Here is a 14832-nt window from a genome sequence, read left to right on the forward strand (position 1 = left end):
TTTCCCTCTGGGTCTCTCTGACTACATCCAGGGCAGTTCCTCTAGCTTTTGATACACCAACAAGTTCTTAGAAATATTGTATATTGCAATACTGAGGAATTCCAAAGCCTAATTATTTTGTGCGTGTTTTAACAGAACGAAAAGAGCTGCCCCACCTACGTGCCCTACGAGAACAACCAGCCTCGGCGACGTCTTCCTCAGGGTCTACTACTCTGTGTTCAATTGCAGAAACAACCGGGTGGGCTTTGCCAAGGCTGTCTAAACATCCCTACAAACATTCCACAGACATCTCTAATGGAAGCTACAGTTTCCTTAGCATCATCAATATCTGTATTAACTACATGGACATTGGAAGATCTCTAGGGTAGACTGTGTCTAGCCAAAAATAAGTTTGTGGAAGTGTGGAACATTTTAACTCAGTTGTCAATTATGAGCATTTGGTGCATGGTGTTTGATTTCAAACCAATTTCAAATGAAAATGCATATTTTAAAGAATCTCCCCAATTAATACATTTTTTTTTATTAAAAACAAAGCATGCAAAATCATCTGTAGTTCTGATTCTATGCAAAAGCATTCATGTCCTCTTTAGGGCTCGTCATACATCTAGTAGATGAGGTGCAAGCATTTAGCTGGCTTTTCATCAGGCTGGCCTGGATTCAGTTGAACCACATGTTGGTTTTTTGGTGTCTGTTTGTTGGTATACCCACATCAAATCTGGCTGAGATGTGACCTAGATATCATAGATTGTCCATGCTGGTCTAAATCTGCTTTGTAGCTCAATGCCGAGCAGAGAATTTCAGTTGCTGGCAATCCATAAATTATCTTACCAAAGCCTCTAAATTTATATAAGAGATTTGAACTAACTCTACAAGTTTTCTGAAGGCTAGATCTGGGGCCAAAGAACACCAAATGTATCCTTACTTCATGTTAGTATATTATTAAATTCCATAGAGTTAACTGACTTTTATAGTCTTACAGCATGTCCAGAATACATACAGCAGGCAAGAATACCAATGTCATGTTAGTGGTCCCTTTAAAAAAATACACCAGCAATAAAAGGAATTCCTGAGAGTCTGCATATGTCCATGGAGGGTATACTGTCACATTATCAGAGACTTGGGTGATCCAGAATATACAATTTTGTAATACTTGGCAGTGAAATCCCCACATTGAGTTAGAAAATTACAGGATTGTCACAGGTTCCTTCATCCTTGCCCTTATTCCTCATTCCCATAATAATGCAGCGATCTGTGGGTTCCGAGCACCCTTTGCCAGTCTCACACCCAGGGGCTAGTTCTTGCTAAATTAGATGGAACAATAAAGAGGCCACAGATGAACATACTATTCAAGTTTCATGATGGTACCGCAATGGTAACCATGTAAAATGACTGCAGAAATCTGATTGGCTGACGGTGGCCATATTTTTATGTAACCAAACTGTCTACTTACAGATTAGGGTTAAATGGCCGAAAGGGCAAATTTTGAGATTAAGCCAAAGATTCAGCTGAGAAAAGAAGTTTCATTGTAAACCTTATATTACAAGAGATACACTTGTTTTTAAGTGCAAAAATATGAGTAGCAACCCCCTAGTGGCCAATTTGAGTGAGGCTGCATAAGTTACTTCCAGGTCCAAGTTTTGTGAAGATAGCTCAGTGATAACCCTGTGAAATGCCTGCTGAAACCCATTAGCAAATGAAGGCCATATGCTTTAAGTTACCAGGTTGTCATAAAAAATTCACTTACATATTAGCACCGAGATGCTGTATACCAAATTTCAGCTTGATCAGACTTTTCCCAAGAAACAATTATCTCAACATAACACCAGGCTTTCTGATGACCATGCCCCAAACTCCCCAAAAATGTGCGACGCAAGTTGCTGCAACCAATCACAAGTTACAGGTGTTTGAGTAAAGTAGGCTCTGTCCCACTAGAGTTGATTGGCATAAGGCATCGACCTTGTTTACAAATCTGCCTACATGGACCTATTGAGTTTCAGACTCTGCTGAGTATTTTGACATCAACTTTGTGAAGATATACCAAAAAGAATCCTAGGATTAGTTCACAATAGTAGCATATTTTGCAAATTAGCTCAAAATGGAAATGGGTGGAGCTAAATCATTCCTGAAGCTTTTTTGTCTGGTAGAACCCAAGGAATCAGAAACGAATTTTCATGGTAAGACTTCACAAGATATGGCCCAAAATATCTCACTTCCCTCTGCATGATTTGACCTACACAATTTATATTAGGGAAGAAGAAGAAGAAGAAGAAGAAGAAGGAGAAGAAGAAGAAGGGGGGGGGGGGGGGGGGCACTGTGTGTCAGATATCATGCCTAACATGCAGCAGGAAAGCGAGCGTGAAAAACTGCTGTGCATGAGAATACCAAGAGGCGTGCGCTTCCTTTGGCCTCACTCACCACTGTCTACTACTCACTAGTCAAGTTAATTAAAGTAAAGATTCAAAAGTGGTCGCTCTATAGTTGGGACGTCACAAGTTTGAATCTTGATAATGCCACAGCCATCCATGGCATAACGTTACTCTCTCTGCCCTGTCAATCACAGTAAAACTACCCAATCATGGGCATTTGTCTATAACTTATTTCTATAACTTACGAGGGTAGATAGTGCTTTCTTCCAAGTGTGCTGTGTGTTCAGCTGCACTGTGACACAGCATGAGTTCAGAAAGATGTGGTTCATGTGTCTTGGTAGAAGCGTGCGTAGCTGTTGTGTGATAGGAGAGAGATAGCTATGGGGTAGTAATTGGCAAACAAACAAAAATGTAAATAAACTAAAATAACCTTGGGGTTTTTGGTTTCGTGTTGCGAAAATTTTCCCTTATGTTCTAGATAAACAACGTTATTTTGGCGAGAAGTTTAATCACAGCTAAGAAATGATGCATTGATAGCAGTCATCTAGATTAAAGATCTTATGTAATCCTAGGAGAGATTAACATTTTCCACTGAGAAAATTTTTAAAATGACCTTGTACTGAGAAGCGCTGGCTCTATTCTCGTGATATGCTAGAATGAAATGTGGCTCTAATAAAAATTAAAAAACACTGTCATTTCCATTTCCATTTTCTTCACATTTTGAAATAAAGTTTATTCTTACCCTTTCCTTGCTCTAGCTCTTGCCATGGCACTTTCTTGTGTCACTGTTTACTCTATATAAGTATACACTGTTTTATTTAAAGTCTGAGTTTACTACGAGGAACTGATTTTGTTTCATCAAGACTAAAAATCGAATAGAATCATGTCAAAAAGAGATTACATCATTATTCATTATGTTAAGTCACTATGTTGTTATTTACTGAAAGCAATATGGACAATAACATAATGGGTCAAAGATCATACTGAGTTAATACCGTGTGTTACTTGTTAAAACGCACAAACAATCAACATTAATTGTTAATTAATACTGCACATGTTAACATTTGAATGCAATTTATTTTCTCACAACAATTTAAAAAAAATGTTAAGCAAATGGCGCATAGAAAAAGATACTGAGATACAGCATGCGTTCAGTATAAACTGAATACAATTTTGCATTAGTTTTTATACTACAGTGCTGTCAAATTCTCAAAGCTGTGCCAAATGTAAAGTAAATCACAGATTTATATTAACGCACTCATTCTAATACATTTTTGTTTCTATAGTAATAGCTCATTCACAGAAATTTATACAGACTTATGGCTCCACATAATCTAAGATTAATATTAATAAAAGGATTTAAAAATAAATGTTTAATTATAGATGTTATAACATTGGAGATGACAGTGACTAACTTCTCAAAGATTCAGTGTAACTTCAAAGTAAGATGTGCCATTCATTAATAAATTAGAAATTTAAACGTTGGCTGTGGTATATATGGAAAAAACACTTCAGGACAAACTGCTATTGGAAAATGATCAACAAGGTGGTAAATGTAAATGTACTTTACATCGGGCAACATCACAGCACCCAGTCATTGATTGTTTTCCTATAACAGCATGACAAGTGCTTTATTCCTTACTTGATAAATGGTAAAATTAAAATAGTTTTTGCAGTGGATCAGACTTTCTAACTCTACTACACAGGACTTATATATAATGTTTTATATATAGACTTATATATAAAGAGACTGCATTGGGGAAAAACAGTAAGGATCCATTTATCTAAGATGCATTAGATTTATTGTTTTTAGTGCTTTCTCTTTGAGAGTATTTAATCATTTTACCAGTACATATCTTGCTTGTGCGTCTTATCAGTATTATCATGAGTAAAGCCTCTTAATTGGAAAGTGTTTATGCACTATGGATAGAAGGATATGCAGCTGGTGCATAAAAGGGCAATGCCACATGAATCGTCTATTTGTTCGTTCAGGTAAACGGAGGAAAAGAATTACTATGAAGAGCTTGATCATCCTAATGGCTTGCCTCATCCTCTCAGAGGCAGCCATCAAGTAAGCTCTGTGTTTTTGACATTTGGTTAATGACACTCAGCATTCTTCTAACTTTTAATTTTTACCCACTGGTCAGTTGTACATGTGTTTAAGGTTGTGAATAGTGTTGATTTTATGTGATGTTTAGACAGTGTTTTGTCATCCTCTGCACAGGGTTCCCCTGATAAAGGGTAAGTCCATTAGAGAGCATCTGAGGGAGAAGGGCCCTACACTGATCCAGCCCTTAAGTATCAGCCTCCCAAAGTCCTGGCCACTTCCACAATCACGCCCATTACCAACTATGCTGATGTAAGTCAAATCCCAACCTTATTTCTTAAACCAGCTGAAGTATTCATCTGATCAGCTTAACACTTGTGTTTCAGACATACTACTATGGAGTGATCAGTGTAGGGACACCACCCCAGTCCTTCCAAGTGCTCTTTGACACAGGCTCTTCCAATCTGTGGGTTAACTCTGTGTACTGCAGCACCCAGGCATGTGGTATGTTTGCCTCTATACACTCTATACCAGTGGTTTTACATTACTGCATTAGAAACAATGATATCAAGGTTCATAGCCTAGAGCTTTGTAGACAGTACAAAGAGATATTTACAACAAAGCTGTGGCAATTCTCTCCTCAGCTGCACACCCCCAGTTCAACCCTCAGCAGTCCTCCACCTACCAGAGCACCTCCCAAACCTTCTACCTGCCCTATGGATTGTGTTATCTTTGGGTATGACACTGTCACTGTGAGTGTTATATTTTGTTATGTATATATAAACCTAAACTTGACAGCTGGTCTATGTTCCATGCTAAGTATTGTACACGCTGTAAGAGATGACGGGGCCTATTGACAACATTAGCAAAAAATATGGCACAGTTTTTTTTATAGATTCTTGGTATTTTCATTACCATCAGCACAGATAGTAACCTGATGAAGAGCAGTGTGATGGTATAAAGGGTGTGGGTTAAAATGAGTACAATATCAAAAGGTGTGTTTAGGTCAAATTGTCTTCTCACATTCCCTTTAAGAATTGAGTGTAGGCACTAGTGACTCAACTGAGTGACATTTTCATTATAATGTATATTTTTATGTCTATTCATAGATTTTGGATTGATATTTAAGTGGTAAATGTGATCTAACTGATCTTCGTGCCCTTTTGTTGGTGTAAATCACGTGTGAGCCTCTCCTCTAGAACAAAGCATTTAGGAGAGATCCTACTTTTTTTTTCCTTCATTAGCTGTATGGCATCCAAGTACCTAACCAGGTGGTCGGTTTGAGCACCAATGAGCCAAGCCAGACCTTCCTGGAGGCTCCATTTGATGGAATTCTTGGTCTGGCCTACCCATCTATTTCTGTCGGCAATGCCATGCCCCTCACGGACAACATGATGCAGCAGGGTCTCCTTGTTTGGAATCTATCTGAGCCCGTAAGCAAGAGATCTTCCACATAAATGAGGAAAAAAGCATTACAGCATTAATAATGTGACTTATCTGTGATTCTAATAATGTATACAGTATATATATCGATTTTGTTAATTGTTGCATTGGTATGGATTGATAGCTAAACCTGCATGACTCGCAGCTTTGGACAGTCCGGCAGTGAGGTCACGTTCGGTGCTGTGGACACCAACATGTATCAGGGTCAGATCTACTGGACACCAGTGACTGCCGAGACCTACTGGCAGATTGGCATTCAGGAGTAAGTTCCATAACTGGCTTCTTATGCATTACCAACAATACTATAATACTATACTATAATTAGTGACCATTCTTTTAAAAAATACTTGTATATTAGCACTCGCTGTGCTAATCTCTCCTGCCATGTCTCAAGTTCATAGTCACAATATAATGGGTTTGTTTTTCTAATCATGAACACTAATCTGGCTCAGGTTCCAGATTTCAGGACAACAGACTGGCTGGTGCTCTCAGTATGGTGGCTGCCAGGCCATTGTGGACACCGGTACCCCAAGCCTCAATGCCCCTAGCTCCGTCATGTCCTCTCTAATGCAGTATATTGGGGCACAGCAGGGCAGTTACGGCGAGGTACTCACACACACACACTGACAGACTGTACAGTGCATTGCATAAGTATGTACCTAGAATTTTCCACTTTTCTGTGCTGTTAAAACCTGGAAACAAAAATGACTTATTTGGGATTATATATCATGAATCTACATAATATTAAAGGGCAGTGTGTCTATATAGTTTGCAAAATTATTTACAAATAAAACACAACAATCAAGATTATGTAAGTATTCACTCTGTTTCTGTAAACTGGTTCTGCCATCAGAAATCATGTAATTATTTGAGTAGAGTCCACTTGTGTGCAATTAAAGTGTCACCTCGTCTCAATATAAATACATCTGTTGCTGGAAGAGTTTGTTACCTAAATAAACAGCATCATGACAACCAAGGAGCTATCAAAACATAGCATGAATTTGGTAATTTAAAAAAATCCCACACACAGATCATTCTGTGGAGCAAGAATCAATCAATTTCCATAATAAAATATGGAAAAAACAACACTGCAATTCTATCTAGAAAAGGACAAGGATCAAAAGTCAGTCACTGTGTTAGGGGGACGTTAGTCAAGGAAACAAACAAGAGGACTTTTCCTCTTTATAGTCAGTTGTACTGAAATGTCAGTATTATTGCTGGCTTACGAAAGCCAGGTGACCTGAATATCTTCACAGACTGTATATCTTCACAAATCTTCTATCTCTGCCTGAACATCTGTCTCACTCTGTTTTACAGTACGTTGTAGACTGTAGCCAGGTTGGCAATCTCCCCACTCTGACCTTCACCATCGGTGGAGTGACTTTCCCTCTGGCTCCTTCTGCCTATATCCAAGTGAGTTTATAAAAGTTTATATGATATATTGAGTTATTCTAAGGAACAGTAAAGAAGTCCATAGCCTAATTATGTTGTGCATATGCTCACAGGAGACCCAGAGTGGCTACTGCATCGTTGACATCTACCCCACCTACCTGCCCGCTCAGAACAACCAGCCTCTCTGGATCTTTGGTGATGTCTTCCTCAGGATTTACTATTCTGTGTACGATCGCGAAAACAACCAGGTGGGCTTTCCCCAGGCTGTCTGAACACCACTACCTACACTCCACGGACATCTCTAACAAAATCCGCAGTCTCCTTAGCATCATCAATCCCTGTATTTATCATATTAAATTATATTGCACTGATTTCAAACTTCTAATCTTTCAATTAAAGTAAGAATCATGCAAAACTTGTCTTTAGTTCTTTTTTTCACATGATTGCTACCAGCCAGAGAGAGTGAGGGTGAACATGTGATTCCTCCAAGACAAATGAAGCACACATCTTTTCAAAATGCTGCTCATGCTGCATCAGAGGTCAGTGTAACACACTCGGAGGAAAGAGCTAACCGCCCTCTTACAGATTCATGGGCACACAGATGCCCACGATGGGCTGGTGTTGCTCTAATTGACAGGGAAGAGAGAATAATCGCATCACTCCCACCCAGAGAGCACAGCCAAGTTTGCTCTTAAATCTCTGGGCCACGGATGGCTGCAACATTGTTGAGAGTTGAACTTGCAATCTCCTGAAGATAGGGGGAACTCTTTTGCATTTCACCATACAGGAATATCTTCTATAGTTCTGATTCTATGCATTTGGGTTACATGAAGCATTGCTCAAACACCAAGCAGACTGGATACAAGCAAGTATTCATCGCTTCACTAGTCGAGCTGAATTCAGTTGAACAACGTGCTGGTTTTTTTTTTGTTTGTTTTTTTTGAGTGTCTGTTTGTTGTTAAAACCCAGTGAAATCTAGCTGACATCTGATCTAAACCTTAAAGGTTATGCATCCTGGTCCAAATCTGATTAATATGTCGATCAGAAAGAGAATTTCAGATGCTGACAATCATTACCATATCATTAAAAACTTCTCTAAAAGTCCTTAACTTAACCTTAAAGCCTTTAAGAACATGATCTAGGTCCAAAGAACACATGATGTTAAAGAACATGATCTAGGTCCAAAGAACACCAAATGTATCCATAATTCAGCATGTAAGCATGTTATTAAATGCTATAGTATTCTTACTTTTTGAAGTTTTTCAGCAATCCAGAATACTTAGAGCTGACAACAGTATCCATTTCATGTTAGCAGACTGACCTCTCTAAAAAATATACTTTGTATTACTTATGTAAAACCGTTAAATGATTTTTGTTTAAAGCAACTACATCATTTTATCTGAAAACATTCAATCTCTCTAAGTTTGAAATAGTTACCATTAGCTAGAATTTTGACTGTAATTTTCAAATTACAGTGTATTAACTATTGGAATTGATGCTAGTCTAACCTGGTTCCTGAACATGTAATGAGCAGCGCATATTGTTACGCGTGTTGATTGCCATGACATTACACACGTCGTAATAAATAGATGCACTTCACTTCTATTGTTAGGAAAGCCAATGTAAATGTAGTATTCCAGAGAAGAGTATTTGTATGAACATGAAAACATGAAAACATGGAATTTCTCTCTTTGGGAATAGTACATAATGAAGGCTATGTGAATAAATTAAAATACCTGAAAACAGGGGCAGGTTTAAGGTATGAGGGTCTCAGCCCATAGAGGCCTCACATGTTTTTTTTTTTTCAAGCTGTCTAAAATGCCCTAAAATGCTTCCATATTGGTGTCTTCGTGGTTTAATCACGGCAAACCCATATGTGTGAAGATCAGGAGTAGCTGATATCTAAGAACAACAGTGTCAATTGATCAAGTGAATTCATTGGGTTTCTCCACTCCCTATGCTGTTTTTTGTCAGACTGATGGTACTACAGTTAGCTACCCTGACAGGAAAGGTCTGCTCTGTCACCACTTTCCCTACATCCCTCCCACCTTCTTACAAAGAGTGTTCTTTTAACAGCCAGTTGAAAACAGTGTCCTGGGGTTTGACAGAATCATTTAATACTTTTTTTTTCAATGGGACAAAATATACCTTGGTGGCTGTCAATATACTTTGACAGTGTAACATTGTGTGGGAAACACTGCTAGTAGTTTTTTATACTTACATTAATGAGTGCATGAATAAAATAATTTCCTGAGTTAATACTGAAACAGTGCAATAGTCCATAGATTACAATATAAACACATTTACCAATAACCTGGTCTTAAATGTGCACTACCCACTAAACAACAAATCAATAATACTTTTGTATTTGTTCTGTACTTTTGTTTTGAGAAAGCTATGTTGTCTGAACATGACACTTTGGCTATTCTTGAGTATAGCATTTTTGAGCACCTTTTGGGCAAGATTGTAACCATTTAAGCCTTTAAAAGCTTGTTGCCTATGTTTATCATGGTTTATCAAATACAAGGACATTAATCAATTTATTTCCTTTAATAAGTCTAAAACTGTACAACTACCTACATATTAGCTAAAATTCTTGTTCTTCTGTCAACAGACTACATAAACAGATGTAGCAATAACCTGGTTTTAAATGCAGACTACCTGTGGAAAGCTGATGCCTTGTCTGACTGCCATCAACCTCACTGCATCAACCTCACTGCCTAAAATGAACAACAAAAAATGAGAAGACGTAAAATACAAATAGTTTTTCTTTATATGTCATGAATAACCTATTTTGTTCATGTTTTTTTTTATATTTTATCCAAACATTCCTGAAATAAAAAACAATTTCTCAAAGCTAAGCCTCATCTTTGTCTCATACCCTGCTCATATCACTCCTCCACTGCCCACAGTCTCCTCCTGACTGCTGGCTGACTTTGTTAAGCTGAAAAAGTCAAGAACTTAAAGGTAGAGTTTCTTCATGCATGATGTAACTAAAAGTTTCTTGAACTGCTTATCTTCTATCCCTAGCTTCCATTACTGCCTCTGTTGTTTCAACCCAGTAATTTCAATATAATAGCTAATCATGGCTAATTACAATAAATGCAAGCAGTTGAAGAGAATTTATATATTTTGAATTTTACAAATGCTAGCCAGTTTGCACTACCTTCTTTACAGCTACTTACCATACTAACTAGGAAGGCAGTGCTATCAGTCTAAAATGTGAGTTATTTCGTCTCATATTTCGGCAGAAGTAAAATCATACAGCAACAGTACAGTGGTGCAGTGAAGACAGCATTTTGACAATTAGAACAAAACCAGAAATAAAAGTAATATAACGTCCCCATAAGACGGTAGGAGAGCACTTCTGACCACCTCTGCTCTGTTCTACAATGTCTGAGCTGAAGCCATAGAGTTAAAAAAAAAATACAATATTTATCAATTGAATAAACAAAGTCTATGACCTGAGGACTTGATCAAAGATCGACTGAAATATGAGAAGATCCGTGGAAGTGCCTGAGGTATCATTTTTAGCCAAAAATAGAGCTCCAAAGTCGGCTCTCTCTCAGGTACTGTAGATCACAGAGGTGTGGCGTTGGTGTCATTTGAAAGAGCTCATTTTACAGGTTATAACATAAGGTTATGTAAGACCTCATGCCAGATGAGTAGCTGAGTTTATGACCATTTAGATGTGGTGCCGCTCATAAAGCACTGTAAGATGGGTACTGAGATTGACCCTTGTGGTACACTGTGAGGTCAATCAACGTCAGTCATCAGGTTCTTAGGTTTGTGACACAAAACTTTAGGTAAGAGGCCTGAGTTTGCTCACATGGTCACCCCAGAACCATCTGGTCATCAGCACATGTGGGTGAATTTATCGCCAAGGCATTCATTTCTCCAAGCCCCATGCTGAGGTGATCATCAGCAAAAAAATTCTGTCTATACAGTAATAAGACAAGATTCAAAGTTCTTTACACTTTCCAGGCAAGCATCCTGTCTGGGTTTCCTTTTGGAATCTCCAAAGACTCCTGGAACGCATCAGTCAGCAGAGTCAGTGACTGATGTGGGATTACATACAACAGAATAAATAAAATAAAAAATGGAAAAAAGCCTTTATTGGTCACATTCTTTTCCTGGCATATCCCAGCTTTTTAGAAATTTGGAGTCAGACTAGAAAGTCATTCACAATACAGCACCACTGAAGGAGATTAAGGGCCTTGCTCAAGGGCCTAATAATGGCAGCTGGGTGGTGTTGGGGATTGAACCCCTGACCATCTAATTAGCAAGCTAAAGCTTTAACCACTGAACCACAACTGCCTAAGGCTACAGCACCACCCCAGGGTGCAATCACCACTCTGCTGGGCATATGCACTTCATCAGCAAGACTGCTACACTACTGTGCTGACCCAGAATGTTCCTTAGTCTCTGCCATCCCGAAAGTGTTTCCCAGCATAGAATAGCTAATCAATAGAAGTGTTGATGAGACCTTTTCTCAAAAATTATTTCCCTCTTCTTAGCCATATTTTCAATTACTTTTAACCAGCTGTTCCCAAGGTCATTTAGAGTGGATGTATGTAGTCAATTACCTTCAATTTCATACAGCTCCCCCTAGCAGAGTAACCACATGGTGTTGTTCATCATATTATGTATGGATTAATTGTGACAACCAGAATAATCTTATGTGTCCAAAAACTTCATCTAATTTTGAACATTATAATAATCTATTTGTTTATATGTTTTGGTTGAAAAGCACCTTTCTTTACAATAAATGCCACTTTGTTTTATGTTTTCTAATGCAGTGAAATATGTACATTTGTAAGTGTGGTTTAAGTGTTTTTGAGGCCACCGTATAATGGTTAGATTCTTGATAATACTTTGGTACACATTTATCTAATTATGCATTTATTGCATTGTAGTGCTTTCTTTGTATGGGTTTATTTGATCCCTTTCCTGGCATATATGTTGTTTGTCTTATTAATGTTATCATGAGTAAAGCCTGGCATTTGTGTTTTCACAGGCCTACTGCCATTAGAGATAAAAGCACTGGCACAGGAAAAGGAGCGTATAAGCATAAAGATTTGCGGCTCATGCATACGCATTAGAAACACTGACACCAGGGGGTTTTATAGACATACTGCAAGTGCAAAATAGACATTTATCTATCTGTCTGTTGTGCCCTTCACCATCGTGGAGTGACTTTCCCTCTGGGTCCCTCTGCCTACATCCAAGTAAGTTCCTCTCTCCAGCTGTTGATACACCCACAGGTTCTGATAAATACTGAAATAAATAGTGAGGAACTCAAAAGCTGAATTATCTTGTGCATATGTTCACAGGAGACCCATTGTGGCTACCGCACTGTGAATATCTACCCCACCAACCTGCCACCAGCGATACCAAATTCTCAAAAGCTCACACACCAAAGACATCTCTAATGGATGCCACAGTCACCTCAGCATCATCAATACCTGTATTAACTGCATGGACAAGAGCTCTGTGGTAGACTGTGATTAGCCAGAAGTTTTCTTTCTGCTTTTTCCCATTGTCAAAATTTCCAGTTATAAGCAAACGCACTACTGTTTTTTTGGTGTCAAATTGTTTTACTGAAAATGCATATCTAAAATGTCTCCCCAATTCAGGTGTTATAACACAATCTTTTACACAAAGCAAATGACAAAGCAAATCTTGGTTGTATGTAAAAGCATCTCTAACATGATGAAACACATTTGATTTAGCTATTCATAGATTTGGCTATTCATCTTTTCTCTTGCATATCGACTCCACTGGCCTGGATATAGTTGAACCACATCTTTTTTTGTTTGTTGTTTCATCTTGGCCAAATCTGGCTGAGATCTGACCTAAAAATCATAGGTTCTGCATCCTGGTCCAAATATTTTTGGCAGGCCGATCCCTACAAACTGATCCAAAATCATCTTGAAAATGACCTTTAAAGTCAAAACCATGAATGGCAAACATCCAAGAGAAATATAGAGTTGTTAACATTTCCTCTATCTACTCAGGCAGAGAATTTCACAGCTAACAATCCATACATACAAGCTACTAGCAAAGCTTCTAAATTAATATAAAAGTCTTTAACTTTAACTAGTCTTGACCTAGGACCAAAGAACAAGTATTTCCATGTTAGTATCTTATTAAATGCTGTAGAGTTCTGATTTAAAGTCTTACAGCAAATAGAGGATACATAAATTTGAGCTAATAACAGTCCCCATGCGCTTCACTGCGCTAAAAAATATAACCAATAATAAAAGGAGTTACTGTGCGTGAAGGGTTTACTGTCACTTTGATGCAGGCTTGTGTGATCCAGAATATGCACACTACCTTTTCTCAGCCTATTAACATTCCTGATATTTGGCAGTGAAATCCCAACACTTGGTATGACAAATATAGGATTACAGTGTCACATGGTGCTTCATCCTTGTCCCTCATCCTTGTCATTTCTGTAATAACCAAAGACATTACTTAAAGATGAGCAACAGCAATTTTTAGAGTAACCCTGTGCTAGGCAGTTGAAATTTGAGAACATAAAGTCATCCAGTATACAGCCTTTGGTACTTTTAGAGTTACCATTGTTCAACTTTGTTCAAAGTAATATCAGCAGGGTTTACAGGTTTTAGCAAAATTATCAGCCCAACTATCTTCAAAATAACATAAAAGACCTGACATTTGCCTAAACAATTTGGGCATTAGGAAAAGAAGACTTTTTTTTTTTTTTTTACATGTATTTCTGTTGTATGGACACCCATATCTCATAATCTTTACAATATATCTTACAATATATATGGTTCTGTATATCATAATCATACTGTCTGCACTTACACTTTGCCTTTTGTGGAAATTAATTGCATTTAATTCCAACGATTTGCTAAAAAACAAGATCTTGGCAGCTGCAAAGTAGTTTTAATCTTACAGAATTGAACAAACATGTCATTAACTGTCCTGTCCACTGCTTCTCCCCTAAGCATGGGGCAGCATGATTCCTGCCACAAAGGCCCCCTATAAGCGCTTTCTGCAGTGCCTATTTTTAACCACTAAGTCCAATAAGAACTCTATGGTGCTAAATGGAGCAGTGAGCATGCATGGCAATGCAAAAGAGGTAATTATTATTTCAACGAAATTTAAAATGTAAGGAGTTGTGAATGAGGAGGTTATGAAGAGGGACATTTGTTGAATGGCTGATATTTATACAGGACACCTACCACTATGGATGAGCCATCAATGGTTATCAGTCTTTTTTTAAATTATTGTAGATCTGTGCAGTTACAGTAACATTAATACCTGTTAAAACTAGAAATGTAAATAAATGTAACAGTAACCTTGGGTTTTTTTATTTTGTGTTTCTGATAACAGCTACAATTTTCCCTTATTTTGAAGATAAGAGAATGAATATTTGTTCTTTTGGCAAGACCTTTAAGAAATGATACAGCAAAAGTAGTGACCGTGATAAAGCTCTTGTTTAATCATAGGCGAGATTAACATACAATTCTTTTCCACAGAGATACGGAAGATAAAATAAGTTTTTAAAATAGCCTTGTATCAGGAAGCACTGGGTCCATGTCAGTCATACAA

At 37.9% G+C, this 14832-nt stretch overlaps 1 protein-coding gene across 2 annotated transcripts in view; it reads right to left on the reverse strand.

Moving 5' to 3' along the window:
* The window catches only part of mapk8ip2 (mitogen-activated protein kinase 8 interacting protein 2), a 51249-nt gene that overhangs the window by 23584 nt on the left and 12833 nt on the right, over positions 1-14832 (reverse strand). The window lies entirely within an intron of this gene.

The sequence above is a fragment of the Pangasianodon hypophthalmus genome, chromosome 6, assembly GCF_027358585.1.
Source record: "Pangasianodon hypophthalmus isolate fPanHyp1 chromosome 6, fPanHyp1.pri, whole genome shotgun sequence".
Lineage (NCBI taxonomy): Eukaryota > Metazoa > Chordata > Actinopteri > Siluriformes > Pangasiidae > Pangasianodon > Pangasianodon hypophthalmus.